The following is a 23,500-nucleotide window of genomic DNA, read 5'->3' as shown; positions in this document are numbered from 1 at the left end:
GCGGGGGGGGGGGATATAGAGCGCGCACCCACCCGCGGCGTGAAAGCAGAAAGTTGTGTCTCCGCGGGAAGAAAAAAACAACCAAAAAACACCAAAAGCAAAAAGGAGAGCTTTTGGGGTGGGGGCTAGAAAGGAAAGGAGGTGGGAAAAAAAAAAAGAAAAGGCGGTTGGTTGCTTGGACTGCAAGTGCCGCGCTCGCTGCCTTTGACCCCCGCGACGGGCAGGAGGCCCGAGACCAGGAAGGCTCCCGATGTTAATGGTTGAAGTTGAGTTTTTGGCACCTTTCCCGATGGAGCCAGATTGAGCCACAGACATTTAAAATCGAAAGTATGCAAGTAGTCTGAAAGTTTTGCTCAGGGAGCTAATTTTATCATGGAGATATTAGCTATCTGCTGTCCTTAAGTTAAAGGACTCTCTTTTCTGGCACTCTTGTGCTGTTCCTTCTGTACCTCTGAGCAGAGGGCAGTTGACATAAGCATTTGAAATAGGTCATCTTTTCGTGCCTCCCTGCTTTCTTGCGTTTGGTTAGGTTGATACTGTAGTGGTGAAATTCAGGGGTGCAGGAAGCTCATCGGTAGGCATGGGCAGATGGATTTCTGTCGTGCTTCTTGCTATAAATGTGAGAGCTTGTATTAGCATTTTAATCAGTAAAGGAGGTATGGGAAAGGGTTATTTTAAACTTTTTCTGCGGTTTCAGGTGAAATTAAGTTCTATAACGAATTGTGATTATCTCTGTGTGACCATGGGGATGGTATGTATGCCTTGAGTCAGCCGAAGCAAGAAATGCGCTGAACTCCTGACGTCTTACCTGTTGCTCCTGGGCTGATAGTATCAGGCTTACTGTGACTGCAGTAAATCACTCTGTGATGCACCTCTTAGGGGACTCACCCATCACTTGGCATTAAGCTCATTAAGCTGTATTCCTTTCAGGATATAATTAATTTTAATTCATTAAAATCTTTTGAAGTAAATGATTCACTTTTGAGCTCTGAATTTGGTATTCCTAGAGGCATAAGTATCTGTCTGTGAGATACGTTCCCGTTTTGTGCCGTAAAGTGAAGTCGTTGGGTAAACCGTGACTGTCAGTCAAAGATGGAAAACTATGTAGGGAAAAGGTGCTTATTAGAAGAAGATACAAACTCTAATATCAATTGTACAATTTCAGGCCTTCTGTAGCAGCTCTGGAGAGGCTCTGTTTTAGAAGTGTCCTCTATGTGCTGGATGAATTGTTTTATTAAAATCAAGATTCCTTAAAATGTAATCTGGAGCTGTTAATTACGTTATGAAGTTATCCCCATAGTTAACCGTTCTTTCTGTGCTATGCTGACTGCAGATTTACAGTTCCTCATCAGCACCACCAGGAAACACAAGTATGCTGTGGAAGTTGAGCTCCTTGCAGTTTTGTCGCCTTAGATAAACTTTCAGCCGTACATGGGTGGCCTTTCAATCAATTCAGTTCTGTTGGCGTTGTCCCCGGCTCCACGCTGTTGCCTGTCACTAGCAGCTACCCGAAAGGCGATGGAGACTGCTGTTGGCCGGCAGCAGACCAGGCGTGGGTGGTGGTCGAGGGGCTTCTCTTTGGAGGTCCTTGAGCCAGGCTGATGCCTCGGAGGGATTGTGGCTGGGTGGCCTGTACACCTGGGCAGGACCTCTTGCTTCTGCTTTTGGACTGCTGGCAGAGCTGGCCCAGTGCTCATGTTGTCCTCAGACGAACGCGTTCCCACTGTTTACATTTAAAGAGTAGTTGGGTTAGCAGAGGGTTGTGTGGTAGGTAAGGTTGTATGCAGTAATGTTTGTGATAACCTGAATGGAGCAACTGCTTTTCTCCTGAAAAAAAAAAAAAAAAAAAAAGATGCTGGTACTTTTCTGCCCCCAAATAGCTGGTATTAGCTAGATTTAAAAAAAAAAAAAAAAAAAAAAAAAAAAAGCCACAGTCTTGCCATGCTCTTAATTGCCCTGTGGCCTTCATCGCAGAATTGCTCAGGCTGGAGGGAACCTTGGAGATTGTCTGGTCCAACCCCCTGCTCAGAGCAGGGCCAGTTACAGCAGGCTGCTCAGGGCTGTGTCCAGCCGAGTTTTGAGGATCTCTGAGGATGGAGACTCCACAGCCTCTCTAGCCAACCTGTGCCAGTGCTCGGTCACCCTTGCCGTAAATATGTTTCTTCATTTGTGCATCGTGGTGGTGCAGGAGTAGCTCACTAAAGCTTGGGACTGTGCCTGTGAGTGCAAATGTACCAGAAGCAGCTCCTGCTATGTTGGTGGTGGTGATTCTGCAGTGCAACAGGGCTGGCAGACTGAAAAACTGTTTTTATCACTGACGTCTCTGTGATTAAATACATACAAGGAGATTTGGAAGGACTGCTCTCACAGAGGCATTTGATGTAGCAGAGCCAGCCTTGAGCCAGCTACCGTCAGGATCACGTGCCTCCGCACACAGGTTGTAATGTGGCACTACAAAATGCATCCAGATGTGGCACTGGGACCTCAGTGGGTTTTATGCCCACCGATTGTAATTAAAATATTAATTATAGCTAATCTGGGCTTTTATACTGTTCTGTGTTCTTCTCAGGAGATTCATTTTCACATTATAAGGAGAGCAGAGTGGGAGAGAGGGCAGTAGATTAAGATGTTTCCAGGTCAGGCTGAGAGAGTGCTCCCACGAGATGGTTACAGGAGAAGCTTGTTTTGACGGATCTCTGCAGGGGCTCTCATTTCTGACACTCTTCAGGCTGCCATTTCCTTTGAAGAAAGCCCGTTTCCTAACATTAGTACTGCTTGGTTGAGAGATGACAATGCCATGGAAATCCCGGTTTCACGTTTCGGTACCTTGTTGATGCCGCTGCATCGCCGGTCCTTGCGCTTTCTGCAATGGAGCAAGATCTTCTGGCTGCGCTTGAGCCCTGGGGCGAGTCGCCTTCAACACGAGTGGGCTGGCTGCCGTGTCACGCTGCGGGAACGGAGGAGATGCCTTACCCGCTGCCGCTCGGCCGTGGGCTTGGCGGTCTCTCCGAGTTCCCAACCCGTCTCCCTTTCCACTTTTAGTGTTGGCAAAACGGGAGCCGGGCCAGAGCTGCGAGCAAGCTCTGCCTGGCTACTAGGAGAAGGCGGGCCAAAGCAGTGATAAAAGCATGCATAATTTTTTCCACACGGGCAGCGCTGATTCCCCCAGCGCTGTTTGAGCCGAGCGTGTGGAGGCAGCTGGGGATGCGCTGGTGGGAGGCCAGGAGGTCCCTGTCCCTGTCTGGGGAGCGGTGCCCCGTCTGTGGCCGGACGGAGGCGGCTCTGCTCTGCCGGCCTCGCGCCTTCCTCGCGTCACTCCTCCTATTTCTAGATTGCATTTGGGTCTGCAGTCTGACATGCGCAGTTCGAGGCTAAAAGGAAAAAAAAAACTAGTGCAAACAGTTTTTCTGTTCCTTTTTTTTTGTTAAAAACATGGCTTATTGAGGTGAAGTAGTACAAGGCAGATAAACCGAGAGCAGATAAAAGAAATGATGTTGGCTTTTGGCGTGTGGCTGGAGAGAAGTTGTATGACTGACAGCGCTTCACTTGGGTGTGCTTTTACTAGTGAAATAAGGCTGGTTGGGCACCTGCCTTCTGCAGCCATTCGCGTCTAGGGCTGCGACTGTTTTCGATGTTGAGAGACCTGTCCCCTAAGGCCATTTGACATCCTTGTCCCTGCATGTCCTCAAGGACTTGTCAATACCAAAAGCACGTCTAACAAACCCTGGCAGGTTTTAGTTCAGGATGGAGATATGGTCACTTCAATTCAGAAAATGTGTCCAGGAGGAGAGATCCAAATGTCCTGCAGTAAGTTAAGCACCTCTTGGGCTAGAAGACCATCACAGGGAGATGGGAAACGGGGTTCAGTTCCCCCTGCCAGGCGATGGTGGGGTGCGGGAGGGTCTGAAGAAAAGTATGGCACTCCCTTTTCGTCCTGTTGGAGCGAGGTGGCCTGGGGGGAAGGGGTATGGGACCCAGAGGGAGCACCAAGGGTGCGCCTCAGAGGGCCCTGGGGGTGTGGGTGGGAAGGTGGCCTCCCAGCTCAAGGCAAGGAGCGCTGGCCGGGGAATCGGCAGTCGTGGGTGCGTCCATTCACCCCCACCAGTGGAGAGTCATTTGGTCAATATATATACATACAGAACAAAGCGCGTGGGTGCTTCTAGGAGCAAGGGGGTGCGCCTGGTGACCCCTTGCTCCCAGGAGAACGTCTTTGTCCCTGCTGTCCTTCCTGCCTGCTTCCCCTCTCCCTCCGGCCACCTCTTCTGCAGCCTCATGGCAGAGGGTGCCAGAGCCAGGAGAGAAGGGCAGACTGTTTGGGGAACACGTAACCCGTTTGCTGCCAGCTGTGTTGGAGAGCGTGGTCCCTGAGCCGTCAATCCTGACTCATCCCCATGAGCTTCGCTCCTGGAGCCAGCTGTTGAGCGTCAGCACGCGCAAACGCGTTCCTGGACCGTCATCCCAAGTAGCACCGTTTTCGCTTCTGAGCGTTTGTGTGTATCAGATGCCTGCAGGAAGGACTACTGCAGTGTTTCACTGCAACTTGTCCGCTGGGTGTATATAATCCTGGGATATAACTAGGTTATATAATGCCTGAGGTTATGCTGGATGTATATACTGTCACTTGGTTGCCTTGATCATGTAGAGAAATGTAGGATAGCTGCTGCAGACAGCTAAGACAATTGTTTAAAAATGTCAGAAACCATCTCCAGGGATAGGCTTATGAATATTGTTCTTTTTATAGAACTAGACTAAACAAAGGAAGATTCAACAACCTCAACATGAGAATAAATTGACTTACTTCATCAGTGTTTAAAAGTTACATAGTGCTCCCTTCCCAGAATTTCCGTTGACCTTCCCATCACAAAGGCCCTTAACACCTTGCAAAATTTGGGCAAAGGGAAGAATTTGGACATGGGCTATGGCCTGACTGGAAGAGCAACCTGTGCCTTTAGTGAGTAGCTGGCGTTGTGAAGTACTGCTGCAATTTAACAATGTTTGTGGGAAGATAAATTTTTTACTTCTCTGGGTTGTGACTGGCTGGAATTATTCTTGGTGATTTAATACATCAGAAAAGTATGTGGCATTAGCCTTCCAAGAGTTTTTATATAGCAGCATCTTGGACAATGTGGAAGTAAGATACAGAACAAGTTAAAACATTGTCAATATGTCAATTACTATGATGATGCAATTCTAATCTGAAGTGACTTGCAGTAAAGAAAAAGGCAAATGTGTTCTTCATAAAGACTGTAAGTTGTGCAAGAAACTACTGTCTGTTGTTGTTCTTTGGCATGTATAAACAGATAAGGGATGATCAAAGATTTAATCAGAAAAAAATTGTGTCCATTTTAGCTTTAAGTTTCTATTTAGTATTGAGAGAGATACATGTATCTAAGTAAGCAGGTCTGAGTAAATGTTTCAAAGACCATAAAACTGACTGTTTAATCTTCCTTTATCTCTGACATACTGTTTTACAGAAGGAGGAGCTTGGGTAAACTTTCTAAAATGAGGAAAAAAAAAAAAAGTATAATAGTATATATTTAAAAGCACTTTAGCATCCAGTCCCTTGTACTTATTACAAGGATAGTAAGGATTATAATAATAATCTGGACTCACTTATTACCACTTTGATCTAATATCTCAACTATGTATTTCTTAGGAAACCTCTTAAATTGTGCCTGCTTCTATCGCGTTTCCAACATGGGCAAAAGATGTGAGCCTTAAGGTCGTATTAGCTCTTCTTAGCTTAGGTGAATGTGTGGTGGTGGTAGGAAACACCCCTTTTCACCTCTGATTTGTCAAGTCATCAAGCGACTGAAAACTTGTCCTTTTGGGTTCCAGTGAGAATTGTAGTCCTGCTTTGATACCCGTGCTGGGGTGTTTTGGTGATGTTGGTGCAGGTCTGGTGCAAGGTGCTGCCGTGGGAGCCAGCAGCCTGGGCATCCGCTCGGGTGGAGATGAGTCAGCCTCGCCTCACAGCCCGCAAAAAAACCCTCCTTTTTTTTTTTGGCTTGGACTGCCTTCCAGTAACATATTAAAAAAAACATGGCCAAAGATGAAATGAAGGAAATCAGAGAAAAATTGGGAAAAATGGGGTTTCTTTTTTTTTCTTATGTTACCTTCATGTAGCGTCTCAAAAGGATGCTGTCCTCACATGTGTTCTGAAATAAATGCTGTGAGATTTTCCAACATTGTGCCAACCTAATTAGTAGAAACTGTAACTGTGTTTTTAGCAAAGTTATTGAGCTGCTTTTATGGAATTTTATGTAGGTTGGCTTTCGTTGGGGTTGTTTTGGAGTGGATCCAAGAGAAGAACTACTAAACATCCTCTGTCCCCCTCCTTTCCTCTGCCTTTTCTCTCTGTGTGCGCTCCCGCTGCCTTCACCTTTACAGCTGCTGGCAAACAGCCTCTTGCAGGGTCTGAGGAAGGGTGTGCATCTTCAACAGAACAATGTAAAGGACAAAACACAAAGTGCTGTCAAGTGTGCGGAGTAAACAAATTGCAAAGTAATAATTCATTTTCTTTCATCTTTTTGTGGCTTTCATCTGCTGGTAGCAGTGACAGAAACAGCGTTTTGAGATGAAGGTTTTCAAGATGACTGAGAGGGACCTGGCGGAAGAAATTATCAGGGTTATAAAACAAATACAAGAATTACTTTAATACACGGGGATTAGTAGGAAGAACTAGAATATTTTAATTAAAAAGCTAGTGAGTTAAGTCTTTTGCATTTGGAAGAGATATAGCCTTTTATAGATTGAGCATGGTACAAACTATCCATTATTCCTGTCTGTAGGTGACAATGTATACCTTAAAGAACATTTCAAATGCTACAGCTGGGAAGCAGAAATAAGTTTTTAGGTAAAGTTTGTCACCCCAGTGGAGAACCCTGTCCAGCTGATAAAAGTGGGAGCAGAGGAGATGTGCTTAAGAGCTCGAGTTTGCAGACTCTGTGCTTCATCTCTGAATTGAGATTCAGTGAAAGCCACAGATCATTTCTAGGTGTTCAATTTTTAAAAAGCTGCCAGAAGTCTGGTGGTATTCCTTAGCATTTGCTAGAAAATTACTTGAGGCAACTAACATTGCACCTCCTCTACCACCTTTAAAAAACCAGTGTCCGGCCTTTTCTCTGCCCATGTTTGTCTCAGCTGCTGTGGGATTTATAATGGCTCTGGCTACATGGGAGGTCTGTGGTTTCACCAAGACGCTCCACCTTCCTTCTAGCCCTCTCATATGTCTTCTCTACGTGAGGATGTTGTCTTAACACTGGGGCACGAACCTGGTAGAGCATTTCTAAATGGTTTAGTGGATGAAAGTGTTCTAATTCATCAATATAGTTGATGCCATTCTTACGTGAGGATTATTTCTATAGATATTCTTTTTGGAAATTCACAGTGAAGTATGTAATCTTTCATTCAAATAATCACTAGCTTAGGGGAAAATGTATTGTTTTATTAGCTGGTTCTGTTTTAATAGGTCATTTATGGGGTCCTTAGTTTAGTGTACAGATAACAGAATGAGAAAGGCTTTTTCTTATTATTTTTTTTTTTTGTCATGACAAATGTTTCAGTTGTAGCTAAGGGGTGAAAAAAATTAGCCCATTTTCACTGGATAGCTATGTGCTGACTGGATATTGTAAGTCTTTTGGTCTTATTAGTCCAGTTGTTTACCTAGTGGAAGAAAACTCGTTTTCTAGTCTGCTGAAGACTTCTGTTGAAATATTTGATAATCTAAAAGCATTGAAACAAATCCTAAGATTGTAATGAAACCCAAATAAGGCTGAAAAATGACACTGGTATGGACTTACGGAGCTGTAAAGAATTAGAACAAAAGTTTGAAGAAAAATTAGTACATTAATGGTTTGTATTCATAGTGCACATATTAAGGGAAAAATCAGCTAAGTGAGGGTAGACTCAAACATTCCAGGAATTTTTGTATTGTGCTTGAAGCTCTGTCCCTTTTATGGCAATGGTAAGTCAGTTATCTGCTAGTAGAATAAAAAAGGATAAATTCAGGCTGCCATAAAGCCAAGATGCATGTGCAAGCAGTGTTCAGAGCCAAAACTCAGAAGAGTTTTTAGCTGTAAATACACGTGTGTTTTTAACAGTTTGTAAGAACAGGCAAGGAAAACTGAAACTATGTAAATGCTTTTAATATTACAGCTTTGCTTGAGCAAATTATGAGGGTTTTTACTGAAACTTATCTTTTTTTTAAAATTTTTTTTTTAGCTGAGGTCAATTGACTGGGGCTGTATCTTTGTTAAGAACAGCTGCATTTTTGGAATCAACATGGAAATATTTAGAGAAAAATGGGGAATAGCAAGAGGTACAAATGAAAGTGAGAAGAAAGTAAAAAGCTTAAAAGTATCCTAGGAAGTCTATGTTTTTATCCTTTATCTTTTCAAATAGTACGGTGATCCTGAGGAGTCAAGGCTGCATGACTGATCCCAAGGGGCTGGAGTAGAAACCAGGGCAAGAAGTGTCCCAGAAGCCAGGGATTAGAAGAGATTGTCAAAAACTGGTATTACAAAAAGAAAAAGTCAGGAAAGAGGGAAGGGACTAAGTGCTAGAGCCCTGCACTTACTGTTTTGCTTAGCGGTCGAACAACGGGGGGAGCTGGCTCTGGCCCCTGCCACCAGTTGCGAGGACCCCCCAGTTGGCAGTCCCAGCCTGGAAGGGGTTGTGCCTCTGATCTTTATTGGTAAATCCCAGCTGGGGGAAGGCTCAGACGTGGGTTCTGGTGATGTTAATTCTTATGCAATGTAATCCTGCTGTCTCTGTGACTTTCTATTACTATTTTAAAACTCGCTTCCCGTTATGGACCTCGGCAATATAGCAAGTGTTGTACCAGTGCCTAAAGTCTTTGGGTTAAATAATGTCTTGGCTCATGCCCTTGAGAATGCTAAAATAATAGTTCAAATCATGCAGAAAAACAAATCCCTCTTGCTGGGGACATGCCTTTGAAAATGTGCTCTGATTCACCCTGGTCAGACAAGCAGTGGATGCTGATTTTTTGATGCATTTTCCAGGCACGGTGTGCTCGGTTGGGACAGAGCTTGTGATCTTGACGGACTGGATGTATCACGAGCACAGAAGAGCTTTGAACAGTAGCCCCTGAGACGTGCAGGCAGGCAGCTGCCATCCTCGCAGCGATGCCAGCTCTATGCCCTCTGTCCTCTCAGGTGCAGAGTCATTTCCTCAAAGCTGCTAATGATTTCAGCTTCCATTTAATTGATTTTTAGAGTAGTTGAAGGTGCTAAGGATGTGGAAGGATTTTTCCTAGAGGGTCAAGGAGACAAAAGGAGATGATGGTGACAGGGCAAAGCCAGAAAATTGCATAGGTCAAAAATGAGGAAGATTGTTTTGTGAGGATGCTTCTGTATGCTGTCATTGTAAGAGTCATGTTTTCTTCTTAGTGTCTTCAAATAAAATCCTCGAAGGAGCAAGCCTAGCAAGCGATTGCCTTATACCCGTTGTGTCACCACAGTCTTTGCAAAGGTCACATACACCCCTGCTAAAAGGTGTTGGTTCTAAACACCTTCCTTGCATTCAGAAACACTTTCTCACCGATACCACAAGCGCTGCTGGTGCTGGAATGGGCTCGGCAGCGTGAGAGCAAGGGGAGAAGGGCTGTGCCATCCTGTAGATACACTATTCCTGGATGCTGCCAGGCCCACAGAAAGTGCAACTGCACAAAACACATGTAGGGTCCTATCAGGACTAACTGAACCTATGTTAAGGCCTGAGCTGGCATCTACACAGTCCCTGTGCAGCTTGAAATGAAAGGCAGCATGTTATGATTTTGGTCCAGGGTTTGCAAATTACCTATTCTGTGCACAATTTTAGTCACTCACACGATACGAGGCACATGTGTGTATTGACAGACACGTAAGGCTAGACTGCATTTCAGCAGAAGATGTTTTATATTTGTTTAATGTCAATATATCGGTATCATTTATTTTAATAAATAGTCTCGTGTTGGTTAAAATTAAATAGAATAATTTTAGCTTATAAAAGAGAACAGCATGCAGAACTTAATGCAGTTCCAAAACAGGCCATGTACTGAGTATCTGTCTTCTGTTGAGCTCAGGTTTATTTTAGCTGGACTGTTAAGCTGTACCACAGGGCTCATAAGCAATTCTTTGTTTTTGTAAATCCCCATTCATTATCATAGATTAAAGTCTGAACTTTTCATGACCAAAACGTGAAAAGTTCTGCCTTTCCCTCCCTGTGCTCGCTCAGACGCATGCTATCATCGCAATGGTAATGGGCAATTACATGGAACGCGTTTGCACATGGCGCAGTGTGTATCTATATTGTGCAAGAGAAATGTATGAAATTGATTGATATGGGAAGGTGCATATGTGATTATGTCATGTGTTGTATTGTTTTTGATAATGCCCCTACACTTCTGATAAATGTGGTTCAGCTGCCTAGAAAATTATTTCACAGTTCTAAACCCAAAGATATATTAATCATATCAAATCAGTCATGAAGATGGAAAATGAGTTCTCTGCGAAGCCGCACATATTCTTGGATCAAGCGTTGGAACAGACTGCCCAGGGAATTGGTTGAGTCACCATTCTTGGAGGTATTTGAAAGGCATGTAGATGTGGCACTTAGGGATGTGGTTTAGCGGTAGACTTGGCAGTGTTAGGTCTATGCTTGGACTCAATGATCTTAAAGGTCTTTTCCAACCTAAATGATTCTAAGGATTGCTGAAGAGAATTGAATGTTGCGACGTACTGAAAACGTGAGCCTCTTGTAGGAGTTTGTACCTGAAGACAACTAATGAATTTCTGGAATGTTAGGTAAAACATAAAGCTTGGGTACAACACCACAGGTTAAAATTGAATTTATAATATTGCATGTAAAGTGATCTGTTTCTTGTCACTGTTGTTTGCTGCGTTAGAAAGCGTGACGTGTAGAATCCCTGGGCTTAGATTTATAGTATTAGGTGGAAGCTGCCCAGAAAGCATTTTTAGAATCTGAATCACACCATGCTAAAGGCAGAATTATGGCGTACCTGCATAATTAACTAATCTCATAGTTGTCACTGGTGGTGGGCAGCAATCTGTGTGTTTCCCTCGGTACCAATTATTAATCTGATAGCCCAATATCAAATGAGATAATTTATAGGAATTAGCCATTTGACTGAATTTTGGTACTGATGCTTCATGGTCCAACTAGCTGCAGGAATTTAGCGACCCGCTAAGCGTAAAGCTGGGTCTGTCATGGAAAAGCCTGAGTTTGCGCAGGCATCCGCTTCTTTAGACGGGTTATTTGCATGCCTCCGTTTGGGGGGGTGGGAAAGGGATGGGACTATAAAAAGAGTCAAGGCTCTCTGCTCATCCCGCGGGAGAGGCGGAGGAGCTCGGATCTGCGCGCCCTGAGTCCAATGCTCCCCTGAGCCCGAGGGTTCCCGCGGGGATGCCGCGTCCGTGGCCTGTGCCGCCAGGACGGCAGAGGCTTGGTCTCCAGTGGGTCCCGGGGTGGTAGTGCTGCCCCTTCAAAGCCGAACTCTCCGGCTGGCAGCAGGAGGGAGCGAGAGCGAGGCCTGTTGCATCCCCTCCAAAACCTACGGGCAATGAGAAAGGTGGGAATCAAGCCGAAACAAGGCCGGAAAATGTCGGTGTGTCTTCTTACTCTTTTAGCAACCCTTGTTTATGATGTGAGAAATTACTTCTGTCACTGAAGAATCGTGATGTGCAGAGAAGCAGGCTAGCAGTCTCGATCAGCGGAGTAAAAATGAGTTTCGTCAGCTTGGTTGTCTGAGGGTCGTTTGATACTAACAGATCTACAGAGAGGAAAAAAAAGAGGCTGGTGAGATGTCCTCTGCCTGTTTTCCTCCTTTTCAACCAGTGTTACCCTGCTCCCTAGATGCAAAGTCCAATGTCCTGTCTGTAACCACTTTATTTTTTTTCATAAATGTTTGTTTCACTGTTGGGACTTAGTGATGATGGGCTGATAGCTTCCTAAAAACTTAGTCAATTAAAATATAACAGAACACGTGAAAATATAGGCTATTGTCTAATGTCAGGAAGCCATTAACAGCTTCTGGGTGTGTTGACAGGTGAGGAGCTACCTGGGTGTAATGATCAAGGTAAATTAGCAAGGGAAAAATATCTCCTGAGGCTCTAGGCTGAGTCATCAAAGAGAGATTTTTTTTTTTAAATAATAAAGACACTAACAAAGAGACATCTTCCAAATTGTTATCAGTGGTGTACAAGGCAACTCTTTCTATAGGGTTTGGTTTAATATTTCCCACTGTTAAGTGAACACTTCAAACTACTTTCAAAGACTGTGTATGTGTTCCTTGGTACCCGTTTTTCTCCTCATTGCAACTCCAGCAGTGCAAAGGAGACAGACTACTGGGTGGGATCTTCTGGTGGTCTTTTAGTCCAGGGTTGTTTTTCAGGGAAGAGAGACTAAGCATGGGAGGTTGACTGAAGCTCATGAAGTTTTGTGGCTGTGCCCAGCTGGTGTATTGTTTCCTTTTTTAAGGACTACTGACAGTCGGTACAGATCACAGCATCTAGAACCCCTGTGTGAAATGCAGGAATACATGTGTTTTGAGGGAAAAAGCAGCCCAAAATGTTTAGGTATAAAAGGTGACTTTGGGGGGGTTTTTTGGATTTGTTTCTTTTTTCCAGGCCTTATCAAGAAATACTGGAAAGTAAAATTTTGGAGAAAAATTAAAAAGAAATGTACATTATGTATCTTTGTCTCAGAATAGGCAGGAAAATAATTGTTAGGGTAATGATAAAAATATTACCGCTATAGTTTTATTTATCAGAATTCTTTCTAAAATCATGAATAGATTGAATAAGCAACTTCATTTTGGGACCTGCACTATCAGCCAAACCCAATGCCTGTGCACTGCAGTCTGTACTGTCTTCAATCCTGTGCTAAGTACACTTTGATGTCTATACATTGGCATATGATGTCTCTCAACTTAAGATTTTTTCACCAGAAGCATTTCCTTTGTTTTAATTGTAGAATGAAGTACCTGTGCACATACTTGTTTCTGAAATTTTCGTTTTTGTTTACAAGTTAATGATACTGACACTTTATTCCAGCATTTTCTTTTTCTCTATTCTAGACATACACCCTTGGTGCCAACTCACAGGAGTATCTGTTAATAGACCCCCCTCAATATTACATGCAATATTCAAAATTATTTTATAATTCGTTTCGTTCAAACATACCTAGCACTGCTTGCTCCTTTTAAGACTAAGAGATGCATTATGCATGATGTAGATAAAACCTCATTTTGCTCAGCAAGTGTCTGTTACAGACACTTTTTTTTTCCTTCCCATCACTCCTTTTTATTTTTCTTCAAGAAAAAATGTGATTCAACCCTACCCCCTCCCAAAAGTCTTTAAAACCTGTGGGAACTTCTCACCTCTTAAGTCAGGACCATGGATCTAGATGGATAATCAAGGAAGAGTGACAGGTTCCAACTAATTTCTTTTCCCTTGCCAATAAAAGTTGGTAGAGCCTAGATTCTGACTCTGTGGTAAAAAAGAAAGTTGGGGTTGGTTTTTTTTGTCTTCTTTCAGGTCAAATTATGAGCTGTCACACTGTGCAGTCTAGGTTTTATTTTGCCAGTTTGCTTTGTTCTGTGGCATGTTCACCAAACCTTTTTAGATATGAGGCTATGGATATTGCAAACCTTTTTAGATATGAAGCTATGGACATTCCATCCAGTCCAAAGGGAGAGTGTCCGTTTCAGCAACAAATCTATAATGTTGCCTCTGGACATACGCTGCCCTGCCACAAAGCCCTCGAGGGCCGTCACTTTTTGCTTGAAGAATCCAAGGCGGTCGTTGCATCTCCAGTGGTTCCCCTCCCATCGCACGTCCGCCTGCTCCCTCAGCTACGAGCAGAATTGCTCGGATACCCGGTTCGAGCAGATAGCCCGGCTCTCTGCCTCCGGAAAGCTCGTCAGCCGCTTCTCTGGTCGCTGCCCTCGGATGGGGTCCGTCCGTGGCTGGTGTGGTGGGCTGATGGATGGTCGCAGGCAGCATCCGCATCAGCGGCCGGCGAGCGTGGCTGCGCGTGTGGGAGCAGAAATCCATTCCCTGTTTTGCCGCAAGCTGCTTGGGCAGCCCTAGGAAGTATTTTTAGCTTCCCTGTGTCTCCCTTTCCCAAAGGTGAAGGAAGGATAACAAAACTTACTGATCTTCGAAGTAGGATTTAAGTCGGTTGTGTGATATTCTGTGATGGGCATTATACAGGGCCTGACTCATCTGAGTGAGTTTGAAGATTAATTTTTCAGTGTCACCAGCTTCAGGAATCAAAGGAGTGCGTGCGTCCCAAAAGTTGGCAGCGTGTGCTTACACCCATCACTTAACATGTAACTCTGGGTTGTCTAGCTTTTTCCTATAATGGGCCTTGCTGTTCTCATTTTTAGCTGTTTCTACAGTAACCACAGAGACAAAAACTTTATTTAAAGAGGCTAAATATCAAAATGGGAAAAAAAGATGGATGATAAAGGGGAATTTTGTCAGAGGGTTCAGGATAGCACACTGGATTAGCTGGGGATTTCCATCTGAAGCTTTTATTTTGGCTACTTCTTTGTGACCCCCTTGGAGAACAAAATTGTTCCTAACTTTAATTACAGTATATTTAAAAGCATATCTTCTAAATTGTTTCTGCTTAGGACCCCAAAACAGAAAAATCTTTCATTTTCCTACAAGAAAAGGGAAGTATTCACAGCAGTATTTGGACAAGTAAAGGTAATGGATTTGAATTTTGATATCCAGTGTAGAGGAGGAAAATAAAAGCAAACAGGCAGAATAGCTTTAAACCCACATACCTTATGATGCCTGCCAGTTTTTCTAAGAAAAAACAGCCAAGATCTCCTATTAAATCTATTTTAGTGATTAAAAAAGTCTTTTGGAAGTGGAAATCTTAACTTTATAAAAAATTTTCAGTTTCTTTAGTGTGAAATTCCTTTTCAGTGAAAGAAGGGGAAATGAAGTAAATGAATAAAGGAAAGTATTGCCAACAGATTATAAGCTTTGGATTGTTATAAATAACTGTAGAAAGTTCAGTGTCATAATATGAGAGTACGTTACCTGCTCTCCTCTTCCCCCACTGCCCATTGAAAATAGGGGGGGAGTGATTTAATTCTTTACGATTAATTTTACGGCGTTGAACCAGATAGGGGATCCAAGCTGTTCTCAGCTGGAGAGCAAACAGTAGAGCTATTCTTTTGGCCTGAAAATCCTGACCCCGTAGGGAAAAGTGATCCAACCACTTCCAAAACAGGCACATCTGTATACTGTAGTACTTTGTCTCCCAGGGATACTTGATGTATGCTCTATCAGTTGAAGTATGGGTGAGATAAATGTAGAGTTCTAGAATAAAAGGCATGAAACTACACCTCATCCCAAAAATTATAGGCACCACTATATGTTTTTTGTTTAGAAAAGCTATGTCAATCTATTTTAGGAGGTATAGCGGACAGCTCTGTTCTTCATTCTCCTCACTACTTTTAGTTTCTGGTGGGCACCTAAATACATTACGTGTTTTAAATATACTTACACAGTGTAAATCACTCTAGCATCATTACAAAAGTAAATTTTTCTGTATTCAGGTGCTGAAATACAGAAATGGAGATGGAAATGCAAAGCAAGAATCCTATTGGTTTGCTTTGCTCTCTTCCCCTTGAAAGTGCAGTGTATTTGAGATATTCAGAAGAAACACTGACATTTAAATGTGGCTATAGAGTGAGGGGTGGATGTAATCTTACCTCTGTAAGTACTATATTTTGCTTGTAGGCAATTTTCTTTGTTGAGGTCACGTAAGAGCTCCTAGCTGCTGTCAGCTCCCTGCCCCGGTACTATCAGATAGCAGTGAAGTAGGTATTGCAGAACTAACTGCTGGGGAAAGAGATTTGCTGCTTTTCCTAAAAGAGTAATAAGAAAAGGTAGCCTTCTGAGCAAACCTTCGTTCAGCTGTCGTAATCAGTTTAGGAGAATAGATTGACCACACTGGCAAGATGCTGGGAGTCAGGAGACTTGATCTCTCTTGTAAATGCTTTATGATTAATTTAACAGGTTGGACAGGATAGGGAGGCAGGCTGGACTGACTTGCTGGCTGATGCTACGGCGGCTGCATCCTGCAGGGCTGCCAGGAGAGACGTTTCCCCTCCTTTTCCTTGCGTACGTTAGCGTCGGCGTTGGTTTTGCTGTGAGCCGGAGCCCGTTTCAGCCCGGCTGGTTCCCAGCGTCGGCCGCTGGTGGAGCTGGCTGTGTGATGGTCGGTGTTAGCGCAGGAGAGGGAGCGGGAGCGGGGCCAGACCGCAGCTGTTAGCAGCAGCAGGGATTTGGGCTGTGCTGCAGGGACCGCGCTAACCGCAGCTTCGAGGTGCGGTTTCGCATCGGGGCTGGACTGACGGAGAGGAGGGGTGCAGGGTGAGTGGGGCTGACCTTCTGGTCGCACCAGCGCTGAGCTGGCTTCCCGAGCTCCAGCTCTGCTCCCTCTCTTGTCCGTTCACCTTTGGAGCGGCGGTGGCCATCGCGTAGGTTTGCGTGATGTGCAGCCAAACGCGCTTCCCTCTTACCACTGTCCATATGCTGACATAATACTGACGCATCTTCAGACAGAGAAAACGCTTAAAGGATATTCTGTTTTCATAGTCAAGCTCTGTGCAACCTAAATACGGGCCCCTTTCGCATCCTACTAGCCTTTAATTGCTTGATGGATTTCCCAGGATCCCATCTCATTTGATATACAGAACACACTGTGCTCACTGAGGGAGGGAGGATGCGGGGCCTTTTTTGCCTTACTCTTCACTATTTGGACTTGTTTCTTATTCAAGATCTCATAATCAAGTCATGCTTTGAAGGCAGAATAGCTGCCTTCAGCTTCTTATGAGCTGCCTGTGGCTTTTATCACAATAATACCTGAATGCTTCAAAAAAGCATGCACTGATTTTTAGTAGCAAACCCCCCAGATGGAAGGCGGCAGCGCATTGCTGCACTCGGCTGTTTCAACCCGTTCTGTCTGTGTGAGCCAGAGCGGTGCTTGAACCTTCCCTAAAGATTTCATAGCTATTTGCTGACTCTCTGTGAGAGGAAGCGTGGAGAAGGTAATGTCGAAAGTACCTCCTAATTAGCATTCAGTAGCATTTCATAGTTTGCTTTTAACACAGTAACTTCAGCTGAAACCAGGTCTGTGAGGTCTTTGGTCTGAGAAAAGATCCAACAACAAACGCATAGAAAATGCAGAATGTGTTATGAGCAGCCGCCTGTGAAAAGCGTGGAAATAATTCGTGCAGCGTCTTCAAGGGATTTCATGGTGAAGGCAGGGATGGGATCCCGTTCTCCAGGGCACCACTCAACTGCCTTAACCAGTTGTCTGCCTCAGCTCTCCGTGCACCTCCCAGTCCCTGCAGCAACCGAGCAGCAATCACACAGGCAGCAAAGCCTGACGCTGACATTTCACGTTCTCTTTAAATGGATCTGAGCGGGGGTGGCCACGCTCTCTCACAGCTCATGCCTGTTTTCAGAAAGGAAAAGCATTTTCCACCAGACAGTTGCTTGCTGCGGCTTGCTGGGCAGCAGAAGTGCGAGGCAGGTAGGGTTGTGCCAGCTTGGCCAGGCCAGGCTGGCGTGGAGGACTTGGGTTGCCTCAGAGCAATAGTAATTCAAGGAGTTCAGCCTGTGCCAGGAAAGCGAGAGAGCTGCTCAGGAAGAAAGTCACCCTCTGCTCAGCGCAGGGCTTATATGGAGCTCTCCCAGAGCACGTTAATTTTGCATTGCCTAGCTTGCCTTAGCATGGAAGGAGAAGGTTGTAGATCTTCAAAGCTTCAAAAATAATTGAAAGAACAAAGTGTATCGAACAAGAAAAGAAAAATGTCATCGTGTTTCCATTCTGACTCTTTCAAGAAAGGAAGGTTGTGAAGTGTAGCTCTGCCACAGAGATCGTGATGGGAGGGACCAGTTCCCAGCTGCTCTCAGTTATTCCATCATTTCTCGGGGCTGGAGGAAGGTGTGTCTCAAAGGTTTCTGAAAGCAGTGATGAAATGGAAATTAATTTTTCCATGTCTCATCCAGACTCTTGTTTTGCTCCAGTAAAGCAACTGCACTCTTTGCATTTTCTTCTCAGTTTCTCAGCCCAGTAACTTTCCCCTGACTGTATTGGTTATTTGCCTTTTACGTTGCCCATTTATCTTACCTGTCATCCTTTTTCTCCTCACTCCTTTGCCCTGATAGTCCGGTCCCAGGGTGTGTGACTATCATCTTAGTCTTACCCTTCTCTCTTCACGCAAAGCCAGTTGACCTTACATATATTGGCAGGGCTACTGGCTTTGCCCTGTAATAAGCAAGGCAGGCATACGCAGCAGTCCACAGGTTTTGACGTTAGCATTGTGTGTACTTGAGTATTTTGCCTTTTAACTGCTGATGAGCAGGCAGTTCCAAGTTCACAAGCCACTTAATCTGTTTGATGTGCCCATTGCAACATCAAAGCTTGGACTGTGCCCCCCTTTTGGTGTTCCTGTCTTTCTGTTGAACTACTGCCAGATACAACTCGTATGTCTGAAATCATGGAAGAGTTGATGGAACAATTGTCTTTCCTTTTCCCTGGAAATTGTTCAGTGGGTTTTTGCTTCAGCAGGGTACTGTGTTGTGTTTATCGCTGTCCCCTCCAATGCTTAAAATTGCTGTGAGAAAATGGAAATGTCAGATGCTGCAGGACTTCCTTGTGAACCTGCCTTCCATCTCACAAATACAAAGCTTTTAAAACTAGCTAAAAGCTTTGCTGAAGAAACTGGAGAATGATAAAATCGATGAATTCAGCTGAAGCAATGGTAAAACTGCAACACAGGTATTTTTAGGCTTTATGTAGACAGATGCAGGTTTTTGCAACCTGTTTTGAATTATCGGTGGTAATAGAAGACTGTATATTGCTATTAAATGGGTAAAACCTGAAGTTCTCCTGGGCACGTTTCTCCTTGGAGAGTATCTTTCAGAAGATCAGCATTGGCACTGTGACAAGCCATGTCCGTCTACACGTGGTGCCTTCTATGCACTGTTGGTAGCAGGTAGCCCCAGTTGCCTACTGACAGCAGTGAGGCACCTCAAAACTAATTGTAAGGTTGGTCTGCATTATAGATGTATTAAACACAGAGAGTATATTGTGAGATTTTTCTAATTATCTGTTTAAAGTAATAATTAATGTAAAAAAAAAAAATAATAAAATCTTAGTTGTCCAAAAAGATTATATGCCTTTCCTGAATAAAGTAATTTGACACTGTGAAGCTGGATAAGCAGTGTGATGTAATTTTACAAAGCCCTTAGGACAAGAAGAAATACATAGTTTTCAATCTACTAATAGGCTGAGCGGAAATACAGTAGAAGGGGAAAATTAGGAGGTTTGAGTGTAGTATTATAGCAGGTGTTTTATAGCTTGTACATGCAACAATTTCAAAGCTTGTAAAGACTAGAAAGCTCCCCACAGTTTCAGTGAGCTTAAGTTTGGAACTTGAACGTTGGACTTAGGGCTGTGCTAAGACTAAGAAATGAAGGAAACCAGAAGAAACCTGACAGCCAAAAGTTCATGCTCCATTGGAGTTCCATGTTCTGATTTTGCTAAACAGGATCAGTAAATATTGACAAATAATTGCTGGTAGGTATCATGGCATAAACATACGGTTTAGTAAGAATGGCTAAAAAGTCTGAGGAATGATGGAGGTAGCTGCTTTGGCTACTGTTGGTGTTTGAATAAGAACTGTTTTAATTCAAAGTGAACAAATATTAGAAGTACATCACACGTCTTTTAAACGTTAATGGGTGTCATGACTTCCATAATGCATAAAACTGCAAGGAGAAAAAGTTGTGCTTTTTGAACAGCAAGATTTAAAATTCTCACCCTTGGTATTTCATTGGTTTTAGGACCATTTCTTTTAAAGAGTTTTGCTTTTAATATGAGTGAGTAATTGTTTCACATTTTCAAAGGAATAATAATGACATTGTGTTGCATTCTAGATAGTTAGGAGTTTAGGAATGCGACTTTTATTTTAAGGTTGCATGGGATCTCCCAAAGGCATTTCACTTTTGACCTTTAGATGAAATAAATGGATGTTCACTTTTTGTAGAACGGACAGAGCCTGCTGGTGGAGTGTAAAGGCACTTCTTATTTAGCACAAAGTCAAGCTTTATGTGGAGAATTAGATATACAGATTAAGCAACAGTACGACAATGAAGTAATGCCAATATAATGCCAATCTTGTTCTCGCCCTACATAAGTTTACATCCCTACACTCAAACTGCTAATGCACATTTGTGTTATTAGCTCTGCCTTTAGCTCCTTTGCTTCTGGTTTTCCATTCATAATTTCATAGTAATAGAGATGCCTGTGTGTGTACATGTGCTGAGGGCCAGGCTTTATTTCTTCTGAAGTCTGGGGTGCCTGCCACCTGAGTTAGTACATACATTTGTTAACAGGTATGTCTAGTTTTCACAGTAGAACAGTTTGATTGTAGCTAATAGGAAATAGATAGATGCCTAGATTGTGACTTCCGCAGTACATACATCTTAAACTGTGTCTTCCTATTATTACGATGTTTGTAACGTTAATTCTTTCAGCTGTTCCGCAGGGGACTGTGTGTGCAATGGTTTTGTGTGGCTTTAATTTTTTTAAATAAAGTACATGTGCTGTGAATGGATTTTATATGTTAGAGAAGGCAAAATTTTAAAAATGCCATTCACTGGAAGCAGAAGATGGAGAGATTTATCATGATGCTCTGTAATCTGTAGAAATTCGTTCCTGGCTGCGAACCAACTTTTCTGAAGCGCAGAACCGACCAGAGGGAGCAGGCTGACTGCGGACTCTGGCCAGGCAGTTCGCCCAGCTTTCCAGCAATGGGATGTGGGCCATGCCGTGAGGGGCGAGCGCGGTTTCGGTCAGCGGCCGCGAGCGCTGCCCTGCGCAGACCCCTCTCCAGCTGGGGCTGCAGCCGGCCCCGTTTCGTTTTGCTTGAACAGCGTGTGCCGCAAGGAGGAAATGCAAATGTTGTTTCCAGTTATTTACTGTGCTTGCAAAGCGGGTCGGCGTGGCGTTGGGAGATCAACTGCCATTTTCAGGCAGTTCGTTTAGATGTGCCAACAACGATGACGGAACTCGCCAACCCCCTCCCCTCCTTCACCTCCCCTCTGCTGGACCCACATGGTTTGGGGGAAAAGGTCAGGAAAAAGTAGCATACAGAGCAAGTGTTAATCGCTCTCCCGTAAATTGTCATTTCGAATCCCAAGGGGTATAGTGTATCCCAAGGGCAGAGTAGGGCACCTCAGTACCGAAGTGCGGTGCATTTGCTTTTTCAGGAAAGTTATAAATGAGTTTCAGTGTTTAAATGGATCATCACTCAGTGAAAAATTTTTACAAATTTAGGTCAAAACCTGAATCTTGCACAGGCCTAATTTCACTGAGAAACAGGACATTTGGGCCTGAAAGGGATTTCACAGGACCAAGGTCTTCTGGAGAGCAGCCGCTTCTAAGACTGTTTGAGGTGCCTGAGCTCCGAACAGTCTGAGTTAAGTGCAAATGATTTCTTTGTTTCACTGAACCTCCTCACCTCTGTAGTTTGAGCCCCTCTTTGTGTTTAGATGAAAGAATTGCAGAGAAAGTTAAAACTTACAGGCTGCAATAGTGCCTGCGGAGTTGCTTTTGTAGGTGAGAGATGGCTCCAGCAGATGCGGAGAGAAAAGAAGATGCCTTTGTGTAGGCTTTCCTCTGACGATTTGTTTTGTAGATGCAGTCTTGAGCTTTAATGAGCTTTCTATACTGCTTGCTCCCAGCGCTGGGCCCTGGTGTTGTGAAGAGAATGGATTCTCAGCTCTCTCCCCACCTTTGATTTTTTTATAAAAGGTAGAAACAAGAGAGGGTGAGGCATTCCCCTTCCCAGTATCCTTCTCAGCAATGAAAGTGGTGGATGGAGAGAGCATCGAGCATGGCCACTCTTTAAGCTAAGCCAGCTGGGCTAGGGACCGGATCCACTTTTTGCTGGTAAGGATGCAGAAAGAGGTGTTTGTCCTGTGGGCTTGAACTGAGATGCCTGGTTTTGTCTGATGGTCAGTGGTATTTTGATTTGGAAATGCTGTGGAAATACTTCTGTGCAGATTTTCAGTCTGGTTTTGCTTATGGGAAAGTGGAAGGGGGAGTATAGTTGTAAAATAAAATTCTCACCAACCTGCTTCGAACTATAGGCATATGAATTTGGGGAAAGTTCTTCACTTTTAACAAAGCGTGCCTGTGCTAGAATAACCAGGTGGAAAATTGGAAGCAAAAGTATTGGCAGAGCTTCCTGTTCCCTGCATGGCGGGGGACGGGGGATGGGGGGGGCAAACCGTGGCTATGTAAGGGCGATGGTGGGAAGCAGCGTGAATCAGATGCACCCAAAATACAGTTTCCTGTTTGATAGAAGCAGTGAATTCAGCGATTCCCCTCTCTGTGTTGGCTGCAGAAAAAAAAATTCTTGCGCTCTTCCGAGTATTTAACCCGTCATCCAGTTGCAGTTGTGAAAAATACAAAAAGCTTGGAGTCCATAAAAGGAGATAATTTGAAGTTCATAGGGGCAGCGCTGTGTCGCACAGAAATGGAACGCAAGCTGTTGTGCGTTTCACTCTTGTGTTCTGCTCTATTAAGTTAATCTGCCAATTTAATTCCTGTCTGTACTAAACAAAACTTTACATGATATGACAGAAATGAGCTGGTGTTTCTGCCTTGTTGCCTCAGCTTTTCCATAATACTGTAACTTTCTGCTAGCCTGAGGACAGTAGGATCATCCTCAGTCTGGGTTGAAAGGCAGGAGATTGAATAGCTGAAGCTCAGGAGTTGATTAGAATTTGGCCAAAATGCCCATGCCCTGCCTCTGCTGTGCTCTCCGATACATATTAACCTAAATTGGTTAAATATACAGCTTGATTTATGAAGCACAAAATTACTTCAGCAAATGAAAGTTACCTAAGCCTGTAGATGGAGGATATTTCATTGCCCTGATTTTTCTTTTCTTCAGTTAATAAGTTAGTGTATTAGTCACTGAACTTAATAGGTGCAGTGAATTAAATTCTGTGCATCTGAGTATGTTCGGTGAGGCAGGAGCATCAAAATCAGGTGGGCCATTGTTGGCCCTAAAGTTTAAGGCTGATGGATTTGACAGCAGAGAACTTGACGTGTAAAAGATCTTATCTTGAAACAGAGATTGGAGAGGAAGTAGCCGTGCCCAGGTGGCTGATGGCCGTGGTGATGGAGCTCACCTGGGGGTCTGGGTGCCCTTGGTGCGCGGTGCTGTGCTCTCCCTCCCCTGTGCTGCTTTAGATTTAGGCAAGTGGGAGGCATGGGGCCTCTGCGCAGGATAAACCCGTTTCTATTCAGAGGGGCTGCCGTCTTTCTGACATCAGACGAAGTGCAGCAGGGGACAGCGGTAAGCCTCTGTTGCGTCCCTTTGTTCCCTGAGAGAGGACCCTCACGCTGCAGAGGGGAGGAAGGTGACTGC

At 44.0% G+C, this 23,500-nt stretch overlaps 1 protein-coding gene across 3 annotated transcripts in view; it reads left to right on the top strand.

Annotated features, from left to right (window-relative positions):
- COL4A1 (collagen type IV alpha 1 chain) overlaps nucleotides 1-23,500 on the top strand; it is a 126,379-nt gene that overhangs the window by 1,222 nt on the left and 101,657 nt on the right. The window lies entirely within an intron of this gene.

Source organism: Accipiter gentilis, chromosome 31, assembly GCF_929443795.1.
Source record: "Accipiter gentilis chromosome 31, bAccGen1.1, whole genome shotgun sequence".
Lineage (NCBI taxonomy): Eukaryota > Metazoa > Chordata > Aves > Accipitriformes > Accipitridae > Astur > Astur gentilis.
Note: the sequence above shows the minus strand (reverse complement) of the source record. Positions and strands in the feature narration are given on the sequence as shown.